This window comes from Peromyscus eremicus, unplaced genomic scaffold (genome assembly GCF_949786415.1).
Source record: "Peromyscus eremicus unplaced genomic scaffold, PerEre_H2_v1 PerEre#2#unplaced_83, whole genome shotgun sequence".
Taxonomy (NCBI): Eukaryota; Metazoa; Chordata; class Mammalia; order Rodentia; family Cricetidae; genus Peromyscus; species Peromyscus eremicus.
This window is the reverse complement of record NW_026734323.1, coordinates 479,217-495,247: the sequence shown is the minus strand read 5'-3', so window position 1 is coordinate 495,247 and position 16,031 is coordinate 479,217. Positions and strand designations below refer to the sequence as shown.

Genomic DNA, 16,031 nt, shown 5'->3' with positions numbered 1-16,031 from the left:
ACCTGTTTCTGTGTCCATTAAAAGTCCCAATGATGAAAGACGTTATTTTACAAGTTGTCCCTGGATGCAGCACCTATTTTGATGGTCCATCTCCACCCTTCTTTCTTTAGGTGGAAGAAATTCACATACAGAGAGGCTAAAATGGCAACCAGATAACAGAGCATTTCATGAGTGTCCCTGCTGTCTCCTCCTTGAACTTCTGGCTTTTGCACTCTGTTCCTCAGACCTGCACTCTGTCCCTGTATCTATGGTTATTGCAGTTCCTGGGCCGAGACCTTAGCCTCCTTCTATAGCCCTTTGAAGTTGCTCAGAAGGGGCTGTCACATGTTCTAGAAGGAGAAGGACAAAATCAAAATGACTTTTCCCTTATAAGTAGTTCTATTTATTTCTGGAGAAGGAAGTTTGTCAAAGATCTATTTCCAGAAATCTTGCTGAAGAAGCACAGAATTAGAGCGCAACCAAGAGTTCTTCACAGGCATGTGTGTGCATCAACCCTAGGGTTAATCTCTGGCCTAAGGTAATTTGTGGACACATTGCCACTCATTACTAACACTCAGCATACCTGGCAGCTGAGGTACTTCCCTGATCTGGCCTTTAAGGAGCTTCTCCTGACCTCCAAAGAAGGACATAGAATAAGATTGAGATTCATCTCTAGAACTGTGATTTCTGATCCATTTCCCCATATCCCCAAATTTTAATAGTCAGGAAACCCATAGATCAATACATTATATTGAAATTAATGTTGCATTATTTTATAGATGAGAAGAATTTAGGCTGGGCGGTGATGGCGCAGGCCTTTAATCCCAGTACTTGGGAGGCACAGGCAGGCTGATCTCTGTGAGTTCGAGGCCAGCCTGATCCCCAAAGCAAGTTCCAGGAAAAGCACAAAACTACACAGAGAAACCCTGTCTCGGAAAAACAAAACAAAGCAAAACAAATTTTAGAACAGCACTTAAGAGGGCAAACACTACCCAGAGCCTTTGGTTGACAAGGTGATGCTGTTTGAGTCAATGGGTGTCTCTTTATAAATCTGTGATAGGGAAACACATGTTGGGTTCAGGAAAAAACAGGATCTCCTGCTTTTGGACAGATACGCTGCTGTTGAGCATGTCATGTATTACTTTCACATCTCCCTGACTTGTGCAAACCCCTGTGTCACATAGTGGTTTCTTAGCATCTTCTTTATATTAATTTCCCAAGCACAGCAGAACAAGAATTGATTTTAGCCCACAGGTCCAGGTAGTAGTCCATTTTGGGGGATATCAAGGCAGGAACTCAGTCACATCACATCCACTGTCAAGAGCAGAGAGATGGAAATGCAGCCATGCAGCCTGCTTGCCTCTGCAAATGCTCCAGCTTCTTCACTGTTACACAGTTCAGGTCCCAGCAATGAAGTGGTTCTGCACACTTTAGGGTGAGACCTCCATCTAATTAACAATCTATAAATCTCCAACAGATGTGCTCAAAGTCAACTTAATCCAAACAATTCCTTATTGAGGCTCCTTCTTCCCATGGACTCTAGTTTGAGTAATTATATGAGTAATAAAAAACTAATACTCACACTGCCCCAGCATCATTGTTATGCTTCATGGTTATAAGTAACATGAAAGAGAAAATTTTAAACAAGCTAGGAACATTGAACACCCTCAGTAGACATTTCAGCCATTTGGTGTCTTTCCTACAAACCCAAATAACTCTGATTTCTATTTCTCTTGCTTGCTTTATAGCCATTTTCTCTAAGCCCCTAGTGATTCAACCAGGTATTCAAGAGACCTGATACTAGAAGAACTAAAGATACACCATAGTGCTTCACAGGTAAAAATCATTTGACCTGTTACTAAGTCTTGTGGAAGAAAGACATCAAATGAAAAATCACTGTTCCTGGTTATAGACCAGCAACTGTAGATATCCAGAGTGTTCAGGAACTTCCTGCCTCCTCCAGACTGATCAGAGCCTTTCCAAATCCTGTATTGAGGTGATGTTGTCCCCTGTGTAGACAAAGATGATAGTGCTGGTCAGAGGAGCAGTGTTATTACTCCAGTGAACAAGGTAAAATGTGCAAGAAGTCAGATCCCCGCTGAGCAGAATGTCAGCTACTGTTTTCTCAGGTCCAGACAGGAAGAGTTAGGGCTCCTTCTATCAGGAAAAGTTTTCTTACAATTTTTTCTGAAAATCTCAATGACGGAATGTTTCCCTGGTGTCTTCTGAAATGAATTAGCCTCGGTGAGAGCTCTGCAAAATCCTTTGATATAGGCTTCCCAAAGTAAGGTCTAGTATAGTGTTCATGACTGTGAATGGTAGTCAGATTTAATAAAGTAGTGCACTCTACCAGTCATGGTCCCTTGCTTGGGTATTGATCATTTCATCTATCTCTTGATTAGTATCTGCTAATATTTTGCTGTAATAGTATTTTTACAGATCATAGAGGCCATATTTGACACCTCTCTTTATATTCCAGTAACCATTCCTAGGATTGGTTATAAATGCTTACAAAGGAACCTTAGCATGGCAAAACAACATCATAGTGCTTCCAATTATAGGTTATTATTATTAGTAGTAGAAATATTTTTAAGGAGAGGTGGCTCAGAGGTTAAGAGCACTGACTGCTCTTCCAGAGGTCCTGCGTTCAATTCCCAGCAACCACATGGTCGCTCACAACTATCCATAATGAGATCTGGTGCCCTCTTCTGGCCTGCAGACATAACACTGTATATATAATAAATAAATAAATCTTTAAAAAAAAGAAATATTTTTAAAACTCTTTTAAAAAATTCACTCTTATGTTTAAACCTGGCTAAACCTGTTTACGTTGTTTTAAGTTCTTATGATATACAAAAATATAAATTTAAAGAATTAAGTTTTAGTAATCACAAATACAAGAAATATGGGTGGTGTTTTGGCTTTCAATTTCTGAAAGACATACAATGAAAATGTTTCCATTGTTTATGTTAAAGACAAGACCAAATTTCTTTTGCTAGCACTGTACACATTGGATGCATTCATTACTGGACCAGGCATAAGCAGGGAAAGCTCTTACAGTCTCAGTAACAGACAATTCATGGCACCAAGCCTTTTGTTAAGGCTCCTGCCAGCAACCTGAGTCAAGGCTGCTTCTAGCTTTTCTCCTGAGCAAGCTCTTTGTTCTGTGTTCTCTGTGACAAATGATCGAGCAGTTTACTATTACTGCCGTGTTTTAATAGAATTGGATTTATTATTTTTTTATTTACCTGATTGCACAGCAAGTTCCCTAAAATAAAGAAATAGTGAGAAGTTCCACTGAAACACACTATGAGTGTTTATTTCTTTCAACCTAAAGTCTGTCAGCAAGGTAAATGGTCTGTATAAACAAACTTCATTTTTAATCATTGCTTTTGGCCTAATCTTGAAAATATGAACAGCATTCTAACTGAAGCTTTTCACTGTAAAATGAAATAGATTTGTAATTACTATGACTACAAGCATAGAATTAGAACACTTTAAAGAATTTTATTATTTACAAGGTGATTATCATGAACTTGTATGACCTAACTGTGTTTAACAGTTTACAAGGAAGCTTTTGTTTATGATTAGGATTTTACAATTTTATCCCCATTGAGTTTGAGTTTTAAAAATTTGGATTGAAGATTTAACTTAAGATCCGTTAGCCTCAAATATAAAACTTAAATAAATACAATCCACAGAATTGAACTTTATTTTATTTTTTACTCTTTCAGGGTATGCCATTAGAGAATATCACAGTTTGTGTGACTCAGTTTATGCAAAGAGCTAAAGATTAACAAAGTTTAGAAAGACAAAGAGACTAGATATATTATTTTCAAGTGCATTCTGCTCTCATAAATAGACCTTAGGAATTTAAGAGCTTTATTTTTCAAACATACCAAATTTATCAATCACATATTTGATTCTTATTTAAATTTTCCAGAATCCTGATGTTGAACAGTTTGCAAATACATAAGGGGTTAGACATACATCTTTTGAGTCAGATTCTTCTATCCTGAGTAGACCTATATTTCCTTAGGGATATCTCATGATATTAAATTCTATCTTTCTCCAAAATATTTTGAGGAGCAGTGATTGCCTATTTAGTCTACAATAATAACCAAAGGGCACAGTAGGAATAATAACTTTTATACATGCTGCCTATATATAGATTTTAAAAGTGATAGCCTTTTGTTACAAGTTTTCAGCTAATTATTGTTATGCATTTTACAAATTTTAACCATGCCCCAGGAATTTACACATCCAAACTTAAAGAAATTACATCATAAGATATTATTTTTTGAGATTAGAAAGCAAACAAATGTAGAGATAAAATGTGTTAGAGTACAAAGTAGATAGAGCTTAGAGATTTTCATCTCTTCATTACATTTTTTTAAAATTTAAAATACTTTTGTAACAATTCTTTTCTATCAGTGTTGGCCAGTTTCCATTTTTAGCATAACTCTATCCTTCATGTGCAAATATATACATGAAGTAAGTTAAAAGTAACCTATTACTGAGCAATGTCTAATAAAAACTAAAGTAATATAGTAAGTTTTGACTATTGAGCTGTACAGTCAGGGGAAGGTACTAACCATTTTAAGAAGCGTGAATAATTTGTGTATAAAATATATGGTCCTTGTCTTTTTGAAGAACAATCTGTAAAATCACTAAGAGCAAACTCCACAGGATTTTTAGATGTAATTTTGGGTCATACCCATTGAGCATTTTCAGAAACTCTTAAAAGCTGATGTACTGGGTAGTGATTATCTATAGATCCCATGTAATAGGCTAATGCAATCTGCCGTGGTCATCAATTTAAATCAACTAAGTTGCATATTCTCTACTGGCAGTAATTTCTGTAGGCTCCATACCGGGAAGTTATTTAAAAAGTGTCCTTTCCATTATCATTAAGTCTATTATTTCTTGATTATAAGGAGATGCAGGTACTTGTGGAGAATCATACCTCACATCAATGTCTATAATACTGTTACCTTCTGGACATATACTTTAATAGGAGATGAACACTCACTTTCATTCCCACATGGAAGTACTGAGGAATTTCCAAAAAATCAGAGAGCAACCTCTGGCAATGGAACAAAAGGGTACTGAAGCATTTCTCTTGAGTCCCAGGAGAGATTCCTAGAATGGGAAACCTGACTTCTGAAGAGTGATGAGGAGATCTGGTTAGCAGGGAGGTAATGTCAGTTCCCCATGACATTAGGGGTGTCTCATGCCTGGACATTCTATTGTATCCTGGAGACTTTAGAATGTTATCTGATGTCACCTGTGTTGTAGCAACACCAACTGCCTTTGGACAGTTGGTTCAGTGCCCTTACAGTTCAGCCATGAACATGTTGAGAAGACTCAGGACTCTGTTGGGTCGAGAGAAAGGAGGGGGAAGAGAAACCAGAGAGAGGCAGACACAAGCTGGCCTTCAGCCATTCCAATGTGAACCATCAAGAAAGAAATGGTCCAGAAGATGGTACAGTAAGTTGTGGGCAGGAAATTGGGATGTCCCTGCAGGATCTGGCCTTGAGCTGAATCTTCCAGTAATGGGACACAGGAGGTAGGAGTTTCTGGGAACCAACTGGACTTTCCTGCTTGTCATGGCTCCTGAAATTCAAGGATTCCAGAAGAGTAATTTGTCTGTCCCAGAAATCAGGAGCGAGTAAGGCCAAAGCTGTTGTGCTGGGAGCTCTTGCCTTTCAATCCTACAGGAGGGTAGGGGTTGAGAGGAGACAAAAAGGCCAGCATTAGGGTAGGAAGTTCAAGTGAACTGTGCTCAGCAAAAAGCATGTCATCAATGTACTTCAACCTCAGTATCTTCATTTATTTATGGTCCACCAGCTCTATGCACCCTCCTTTGTCACTGCGGCATCTTGGTGAGGATGGTGACCATATTCGGTCCCTGTGTGGCTTCTCCATTTTTGCCATGTGCTTAGAGTGACCTGTCAGGATATTTTTGCATCTTTAATGACCTGAGTGCTTGTGGACTGTGTCAATTTTATCTTGCATTTGAAAGCCACAGACTAGTGAACCCTGCAGCCAAGTCGAATGCAGAGTCCAGTGCTGTGAATAAGCCTGAGGAGGCTCTCTCCTTAGTTACCTAAAACATGTGCTAAAGGAGCAGAGGAAATCAGCTGGCTGAGACACCTATCTCCTGTCACAGAGATGGGAGACCTAAGATGCCCAGCGGGGGCATCTCAGTCCAGGGCAAAATTCTTTGGGGTGTCACTGAATTGCTTGCTTACATCCTTTCTCAAACACCTTCTCAGGTCTCAGGGTGACCTGTTCATTCTCTATGTCTTGTCACAATGCACGTTCACTTGTGTTCATTCATCAATCCACAGGGGCCTCCAAGGAGCCACCACCCACTCCAACCAGCCTCACAAAGAAGCAAGTGAAACAGAAGGTGGAGAGCCTGACCACTCAGCTCCAGGTGATGACCGCCCAATGGAATGATCTGAGAGATCGCCTCATCTTAGTTACCGAAGGATCCTTGGACAACAGGTATTTACTGTTTCAGACTCCATGGTGACTGTCTCGTTTCCACAATTTCACCCTTAGTTTATTTTGTCTAAGGAATGGGCTTCTGGGAGGTTGGGTGTCACTTTGCCCAACACAATTTCTCTAAATGCTTCCCTGAATCAAAACCTGACACATGGGCAGGAGTGAGATTATGACATAGACTGTTCTGCTTCCTCCAAATGAAAATCAGAGCCTGTGGCCTGAATCACATAACTCAGGAATTGAAGCAGTAGTGTGTGAATTCCCAGCATGCATTTGGAGAGATCCTGTCAAGTGGTGGCTAGTGTAAGAATGCTGTTATTTTTTTTTTTACTTGCCTGGAAAGTCATTGTGTGCTGGATGCTTCTAGTAGCAGCTGGAGAGTTTTGTACCACATCTTATGTGGCAGGAAGGCCTGGTACAGATGTCTGCTGCTATTGGTCCTCTCTAAGATGACACAATTGCATGCATTAATTTGTCATCTCAATGAGAGCATTTTATCACCTTTCCCTCTCTCAGTCTCTCTCTCTCTCTCTCTCTCTCTCTCTCTCTCTCTCTCTCTCTCTCTCTCTTTCTCTTTCTCTCTCTTCCATCTTTCTGTATCTATGTGTTTGTGTGTTTGTGCATACGTGTCCCTCTTCACCCTGCAATCAAGGGTCTATGGTTGCACATGAAGTGTTGCTTGTCTCAGTATCTAGGTGTTGTCTACATGGTGTACTGGGAGCCCCATTTTGAGCAGCATAGCCCTTTGCAGTGTGTTCACCTTGGTGTCAACTGGGAATGCCCTGGGGGAATTTATGAAGCTGTCATAATATTGAGTCCCATCCTCTGAAATGCTCATGATGTGATTTTAGCTGCCATGTAAATATAAGCACCCTGGAATGAGTATCTCTTATTTGAAGACAGCAGAAACATCACAGTTTCTGGTGGGCCCAGACCTGTGATAGACTCGTGGGAACTCCATAGCAAGCTGTGCAGGACTCCTGAGGGAACATATTCAGTCCCAGCTGCACCCCTCTTAACACCCTGACTCTGCTGGCCTGGGACCAGAAGAGCAAGTTTAATAAGCAGCCAGAGGTTCCAGTACATAGGAGCCATTATGTGGCATCTTATTAATTCCAGTAATATAGAACACACACTGAATTCATGTGATCCTTGAGGCCTGTATTCATGGAATTCTTTGCTTCTGGGTCCAGGCCCTACCAAAGGCCAAATCCTTTCTGGGAAAAGCTCAAGATGAAACATCAGCAGGTCATGTTAGACCTGCAGAAGTTTGAGAATGAGAGTTTGGAGGCCTCACAGAAGCTCAGTGAGCTGACCAAAGAGAAAGTCTTCCTTTGGTAAGTGTTTAGCTTGACAGGGACCCCAACTGTTGTACAATAGCCAACACCAATTTTCTTTGTGTTTGAACTGCAGGGTGTGTAGATCTGCTTCTAGTTTTTCTTCTTCTTAGCCAGCAGCATTAGCAAGCAGCCTTTGGACTTATGCCCCTTTACTCAGTTTTGCTAAGGTTTAAAGAGACTATTAGTTCTTCCAAGCACCATATTGTCATTCAGTAACCTCCAGATCAGTGGTTATTAACCTTCCTAATGCTGTGATACTTTAATACATTGCTTCATTGTTTTGATGAACCCAAACCATAAAATTATTTTGTAGCATTGTCTTACACTTATTTTGCCACTGTTAATAATTTTAATGTAAATGTCTACATAGGACATCTAATATGTGTCCCTTGTGAAAGGGTCCTTAGATCCCAAAGGGTTCACAACCCACATACTGAGAACCACTGGTTAGAAGAACAATTGGCCTCACGAGAGGGTTGTCAGGCAGGAGCTGACTGCTATGGGATCTATGCACCCTTTGGGTCTCCTACTTCCCCAAGTGTACTTGCACATTACCTGCTGGTGTTTCCTCATGACAGTGGACTGACTAGGACAGGTGGAGTACTCCTCCTGTTTGTGGAAGTGCATGAATTTCTGTTATTTTGGGGGGGTGGTTTCAGAAATAGTTTGATTCTTGCAGGAAATAACTGTTCTCTGCTTTTGGCCTTGAGTGCCACTGTCATTACTGTTGAAGGTTCTTGTTTACATCTTGCTGTGAACCTGGGATAGGGTTAGGTTGTTGAGGGATGGTGTTGTGGGTGATCAGAGATGGCTGACATGTTCTTACTGTTTTGAGTGTGTTTCCAGTGATCTGCAGAGCCGGCTCCTGATGGAGCAGAGTCAGCTCAAAAAGAAATTGGATATGCTGAGGCAACAGAAGGAGAACCTACTGGAGGATTGAGTCATGCTGAAGCACCACTTGGGTGACTTGCAAGTGCTCAGTAAGGATCAAGAAGAGATCAGTGACCTCCAGAACCAGCAACAGCAGGTAGGGACAGGCAGCTGGGTCACAGTTAGGTCCAGCATCATTTACTTATGTAACCTTACAAAATCTACCCATCCAGACATACCTGTGCTCTATCTCATCACTTTCCTCATCCGTACACCCATCCATCCACCCACTTCTGACATGAAATTGTTCATTCTGTGTCTATGCATTAGTATTTCTGAGAAGTGAGTCTCCTCTGAGAATCTTGGTCATTGGCATGCAATCCTTGATACTCTTCTTGAACCTGTAGTCAATGGGGAGAAACAGGTCAATCACTCATCACACAGCTACATGTCATTATGGTGAGAGGATTGCTATACACAGAACTGAGTTCAAGAGTAAAAATTTTTCTAACCATCTCCACTAGTTCAAGAGTATGCTCCCCTAGGCCATTTTAGTTCCCAGGAATGGAAAGCTGAGTTTTGGGAGTTTGCTTAAAGGCTGGTGTGCTTATTTTAAAGATAACTACTCCTCTATCACTTTGTTGTTTTCGTTTCACGCCTTTCTCTGTCTCTCCGTGGTGTGTGTGTGTATGTGTATGTGTGTGTATGTGTGTGTGTGTGTGTGTGTGTGTGTGTGTGTGTGTGTGTAATAGAGGCATGTGGGAGTGCAGTGCATATTGCATGTGGATGACAGCTAGAGGAGAGCAATGGGTTTCTGTCTTTGTCAGTCTCTGTCTAATGAACTTCAAGCAGGCTTCCTCATGTGCCCATTAGCTTGAAATTTCGTGAGATTGACTGACCAATAAGCTCTTGGGATTCTGTGTGTGTGCTTGCACTTGTGTGAGAATGTATTGACTATACTATACTCAACCCTCCAATAAGGACACAAACTTGTAATGAACAGGAGCAGCAAAGAATGGAAGAGAGACTCCAGAGCTTGCTGAAGCAAAGGGAGCTGGTCACACAGCAAAAACACTTGGCAATAAAGCTGCAGCATCATTTGACTGTCTCCCAGATGAGGTAGGAACCCAGGCTGAAGTTGAGGTATGGAGCCAATTGGGTCCCCTGTACCAGGTCTCTCTGTCCTTTGTGGGCTTTTGCTTATCAGCAAGACTCCCTGCTACAAGCATGGGTAGACCAACTCAGAACTCAGTGTATTATGCTGGTCCCGTCAACAAGAACTTCTGTCCAGCAAACAGTATGTTTGATACTCCCTGGGCCTGTACACTTGTGTCACATCCCTCCCTTCTGATCTTTCTGGAATGTTCTCAGCAGGCTTTCCTTGAACTCAAAGAGCTCTGCCTGCTTATGCCTCCCAGGTGATGGGATTTAAAGGTGTGCCTCAATATATCTGACTGAAATTACATTTTTATTCAGGATTAGCACCTGTAGGATGAGATTTGCACCCTTGTCACTATTTGATGTCACACTGGCTGTCTTCATTGTTTGAGCATTTCCCATGTAAAGTGTACTGGGGACATAATACGTTTAGTCATTGGCAGGATGAACCAGGTAGATGTCTCTGAACCTTCACCGAGTGTTGTGGAACAGACTCCTCTAGAGTGCCAGGATGTAGATTCCCAGCTGTAGGCCTAAGGATAACACAGGTCTTCTTGTTTATTGCCGGAGACCATGCAGTGACAATGTTCTCAGACACATGGCTCAAGAAATACTGCTCTAGCATGACAGGCTCCATCTTGTGTATTATAGGGTACAAAGTTTTATTAAGTCTATGTATAAAATGAGGTGGTCTTTTTAAAATTAATTTTTATTCATTTTACATACCAACCACAGATCCCCGTTTCTTCCCTCCTCCCACTCCCCACTCACCTTCTTCCCTGACCATCCATCCCCTCCTCCAACAGGGTAAGTTCTCCCATGGTAGGACAGTTAAGCCTGATACATTCTTTTGAAGCAGGAGCAAGCCCCTCCCCACTTTATCAAGCAAGAGCAAGGTGTCCAACCATAGGTAATGGGATCCAGAGAGACAGCTCATGCATCAGGAATAGATCCTGATCACACTGCCAGGGGCCTCTCAAACACAACCAGCTCCACAACTGTCCCCCATATGCAGAAGCACACAACTGTCAGTCTGAATTTTCTGAGTTCTTTTGAGCTTGGTTCAGTTGTTTCTGTAGATATCTCCATCATGATCTTTACCACCCTTACTCATGTAATCCCTCTAAAAAAGACAAGAAGGAACACAGCTTGGAATTTTAAGGTTTTCTCTGTTAAACCTGTGACAGCATTGTACAACATGGAGAGGAAAATAAAATAATATCAATTGAAATCAGGAATAAGGACAAGTGTATGTGATTGTTCATGTCTTTAATCCAAGCACTTTGGGAGCAAAGGCAGGAAATCTCTGGCCTCTTGTAGCCAACCTAGAATATGTATCTATTCAGCCAGAGATGCATATTGTAACACTGCCTAGAAAGAAATAAACAGAAATTGGACAAGAAAAAAAATGAGGTAGTTGATGAGAAACTCATCATGAACAGTCTGTGTATCTCCATTGTGCTATTATAAATGACTTTAATATGCTACTCCTTTTATTTAAATGATGTCTCTATACTGTAGGATAAAGTCCTGTTCTTTCTCATTAGAGCACAGTACACATAGTACTCATATCAACATCTGATACTTGTAAAGGGCAGAAAATAATTCAATGCCCAACTATTCTGTGACACTTATTCCTTAGGTGTATATACAATGACTACTGCCAAAGATCAGTGTTGACTGTCCAGCACAATTGAGTTTTTGTGATATCACTGAATGACAGGTGACATAGTGGATCCCCACCAGGACTCTGCCCTTACGAACTTACTCCTCTAGGTCAGAAAATCTCCAACAGGAGCTGGAAAAATCCACAGCTCAGGATGAGAGCCTCCTGCCGAAAGAGCTGCTTCAGCAGGAGCACTAAGTGTCATAAGCAAGTGAGCCATCATGACATCCCATCACTAGCAACATGGCATTTGTGGGGTGGAGTTCTTCCTTGATTCTGGTTTCCTATGTGTGAATAGGCCCTGAATTTATCTAGCTAGTGATCCAGCAAGGCTGTTTTTAGATCTGATTGCCTTTTCTTCTCTCACAGCACCCTCTATGAGAACTGAGGAGGCCGAAGGAATCCATAGTCAACTAGAAACCATGACATTCTCCACTCTATGATCAAGGCCTCCTCAGAACAAGACATGTACTACTAGTTGTGAAATCACCAGTGAGGCAAATATCATCTGCCCTGTGTCTGATCCATGTCTGTTGACTCACTCTCAGAAAGACAAACATGGTATGTACTCACTCATAACAGGATACTAGATGTGGAACAAGGATGACTGGACTGCTACTCACATCACCACGCAGGCTACCTGGAAAATAGGACCCCAAGAAAGACACAGGGATCGCCCAATGACAGAGAAATGGAATGAGATCTACATGAACAGCCTGGACATGAGTGGGGGTAGTGAAGGGCGAGGGTCCAGGGAAAGAGAGCTTGGGTGAGTGGGAGATCCCAGCTGGATCAACAACAGAGAGGGAGAACAAGGAATAGGAGACCATGGTAAATGAAGACCACATGAGAATAGGAAGAAACAAAGTGCTAGAGAGGCCCACAGAAATCCACAAAGACACACCCACAACAGACTGCTGGCAATGGTCGAGAGACAGTCCGAACTGACCTACTCTGGTGATGGGATGGCCAAACACCCTAATTGTCGTGCTAGAAACCTCATCCAACTACTGAGGGATCTGGATGCAGAGATCCATGACTAGGCCCCAGGTGGATCTCTGGGAGTCCAATTAGCGAGAATGAGGAGGGTTTCTATGAGCGAGAATTGTTGAGACCAAGGTCTGATAAAGCACAGAGACAAATAGCCAAACAAACGGAAACACATGAAATATGAACCAATGGCTGAGGGGTCACCAACTGGATCAGGCCCTCTGAGTGGGTGAGACAGTTGATTGGCCTGATCTGTTTGGGAGGCATCCAGGCAGTGGGACCATGGTCCTGTGCTCATTGCATGAGTCGGCTGTTTGAAGCCTGGGGCCTATGCAGGGTCCCTTGGCTTGGCTGGGAGGAGGGGACTGGACCTACCTGGACTGATTCCACCAGGTTGATATCAGTCTGTGGGGAAGGCTGTGCCCTGGAGGAGATTGGAATGTGGGGCGGGCTGGGGGGAAGGTGAGGGGGGTGGGAGGGGGGAGAACAAGGGAATCTGTGGCTGATATGTAGAACTGAATTGTATTGCAAAATAAAAATTAAAAAAAAAGAAACCATCAAGAAGATGCTTGAGATTCAAAAAAATAAACACCAAGAGTTATGCAGAAAAAGCTGACATCTACCAGCAAGTGTTTCCAGTGAGGGCCACAACAACATGGAGAGAATATGTTTCCACTCATCGTTACTCTGAAAGTTTATTGCTACAAACTTTTGGTAGCTGACTGAGTCCTCAGCCCTTCATATGTGGAGGGAGATATGTCAACAGAGACTGTGTTGATGTCATGCTGCTATCCACACAGACCACACAAAAGAAGCATCATATTCTCACTCCAGTCCAGTGTGGGAACTACTCAATTTCATGCACATGTGATGGTGAAGTGAATTGTTCTGAGAGATGATTTAAGAAGGATGTCACCATGAGCTGTTATGCATTTTGGTAACAGATGCTCCCTGTGTCATTTTTTGCTCTAGAATGGGCACACAGACACATGTTGGCAGACAGAATCATATAGTGGCCAACATGGTATAAGATCAACTTCGGCAAGGACTTAACCTAGAAGCCCCAAAGTGGCATGACCACACTTGTCTTGAAAAGGGTATTTCAATTCAGTGTTGTCTTCCAACTTGTGTCCAAAGCCAGCCAGAGTGTAGGACATCTGCATGAAGAGAAAGCTTCTTATGTAAATAGTTTTTGTTTGTTTTGGGGTTTGCATGAACTTAGGTTTTGTTGTTCTTTCTTTTGTTTTGCTGTTTTTTTTTCTTTTTTGGTTCTTTGTTCTTTCTTTGATTTTATATTTTGCTAAAGCTATACACTGGATATACTAAGCACCCTTTTAAGGCCCTATTCTGTCAAATTGCTGTAATTTCACAAATAAAAAATAATTTCCAACTCTTCATTCTTTCCTTTAATTTTTTTAGTAAACTTACTTACCAACCACAGATCCAACTCTCATTGCTCCTCCCTTTCCTGCCTACCACATTCCCCCCACCCCTCCTGCCCTCCTCCAACAGGGTAATTCTCCCATGGTGGACAGCTAAACCTGGTACATTCTCTTCATTCTGAAAGTAGCTTTGTAGTCAGGTGTGGTGTCACACTCCTGTAACATTAGAAATTAACAGACAGAGGTGGAACTTTGCAGGTCCCAGGAAGCTTAGGCTACACTGTGAGTTCTCAGCTAGACAGGGTTACAAAACAAGATGGTATCTTGGGTGTGAATTGCATGGCCTACTCCATGTATATCCACTTCATGATGGAAAAAGATCCATGTTAAACACCTGACTTCACATGTCTAGCTAATCTGAAAAGCAGAGAATAGATATATACATGTTCATGACGTGATCATTCATATCAGATTTTTTAGAAATACACCTATGTTTTCTAATGCATCTCAGGAAGTGAGAACATTTGTTATAGGAGTATAGAAGAAATGAGGAAACCTATAGCTGTCTGCCTTTCTTTTCCTGAAATACAGCACCAGTGACAGTGGCAATGCAGGGGTAGTAACCTTCTAAGACATATTGAGATGTGGTCTTTTTAATGTGCTGTTGCCTTGACTATTTATTTTGCATGGAAATCTTTGAGATTCATTTACTTGTATTTATGAATATGGGTATTTTGCCTGCTTTCTATGCACCACAAGTGTAGCTAGAGTTTTCCTGACTTGCCCACAGTCAGGGCAAATCTCTTTCACCTGCCAGTCCCACAGCCTCTCAGACCCGACCAAGTAAACACAGAGACTTATGTTGCTTTCAAACTGTATGGCCGTGGCAGGCTTCTTGCTAACTGTTCTTATAGCTTAAATTAATCCATTTCCTTTAATCTATACCTTGCCACATGGCTCGTGGCTTACCGGTATCTTCACAAGCTGTTTCTTATCGTGGTGGCTGGCAGTGTCTCTCTGACTCAGCCTTCCACTTCCCAGCTTTATTCTCCTCCTTGCCCCGCCTACACTTCCTGCCTAGCCAATGGCCAATCAGTGTTTTATTGATTAATCAGTAACACATTTGCCATACATCACACAGCACTTCCCCCTTTTTTTTTTTCAAAAAGGAAGGTTTTTAACCTTAACAAAGTAAAATTACATATCATTTGGGAATTTGGGCGTAGCTTCTCTTACTACTTCCTGCTGGAGGGGGGCGCTGTATCTTATGGGGAAACAAAATTTTAACATTATGGAATAGTCCATGAGGCTGTATTGTCTGAGCCAGATGCCTTCAAACCATTCTGGATGTTGGATCATCTGGGCCATGGTGTCATCGGAGATCTTTCAGGGGGTCTTGGCTGGTCAAACCTGATGTATTTTAATCTGGAACAAATCCATAGCCTTTGGCTTTCTGTGGGAACAAAAGAGACTCTTTTCCAAAGCAACATATCCTTATATCCAAATTTTGAAGTCAAGGTACCTTTAAAATATACATTTTGGCATAACTCAACAGCTTTTACAATCAAATGTTTTTCTGCAGTTAAAAGTCCCAAAGACAACACAATCCAGATTCTCTGTGTAATATCCATTTTTACGTGGCTTATTTTTAATACTACCTTTACTGTCTCTTTAATGACTTTATTTTTTAAAACTATGTATTTGTTTCTATAACTCTATATATCAACTTTTTTGTCTCTTTCAAGCCTACGTATCTTTTACACACATTGTAAACTATTACATCTGAATCTGTCTTATTGTGAATCTATTGCCTTAAACTGCAGCAGCTGTGGCTGCTGGCTCCGCCCACCTCAGCTTCCCATTATGGCTACGTTTACCACCAGCTCTGGGAGCTATCGGGGGTCTATGCTTTTAGCCAAGCAGTGGGTAGCCCAGAAACCTCTTTTTTTGTGCTAGCAAAGTCTAAATCCACCATGCAGCTTAATGTGCCACTTGCAGAAGCTTCATTCCCGCCATACGGGGCAGCGGGTCAAGCACACGTGCTAGGAACCCACCAGTAGCTCAAACTGGCAGCTGCTGCTCATTTGAGAGAGACAATTAGGAACTGTTTTTAGCTCTGTCTTAGAATCTTTT

General features: G+C 41.6%; 1 protein-coding gene and 2 long non-coding RNA genes across 9 annotated transcripts in view; 1 reads left to right on the top strand and 2 right to left on the bottom strand.

The window, feature by feature from the left end:
- The window catches only part of LOC131901450 (disks large homolog 5-like), a 122,809-nt gene that overhangs the window by 40,553 nt on the left and 66,225 nt on the right, over positions 1-16,031 (bottom strand). The window lies entirely within an intron of this gene.
- Positions 1,002-5,692, bottom strand: LOC131901464 (uncharacterized). The gene is made up of 2 exons (XR_009376600.1): positions 5,012-5,692; positions 1,002-1,988 (listed from the first exon to the last, which is right to left on the bottom strand). It is a non-coding gene; the product is annotated as an uncharacterized LOC131901464 (long non-coding RNA).
- On the top strand, positions 7,719-12,063 carry LOC131901454 (uncharacterized). The gene is made up of 4 exons (XR_009376591.1): positions 7,719-7,829; positions 8,679-8,859; positions 9,706-9,821; positions 11,896-12,063. It is a non-coding gene; the product is annotated as an uncharacterized LOC131901454 (long non-coding RNA).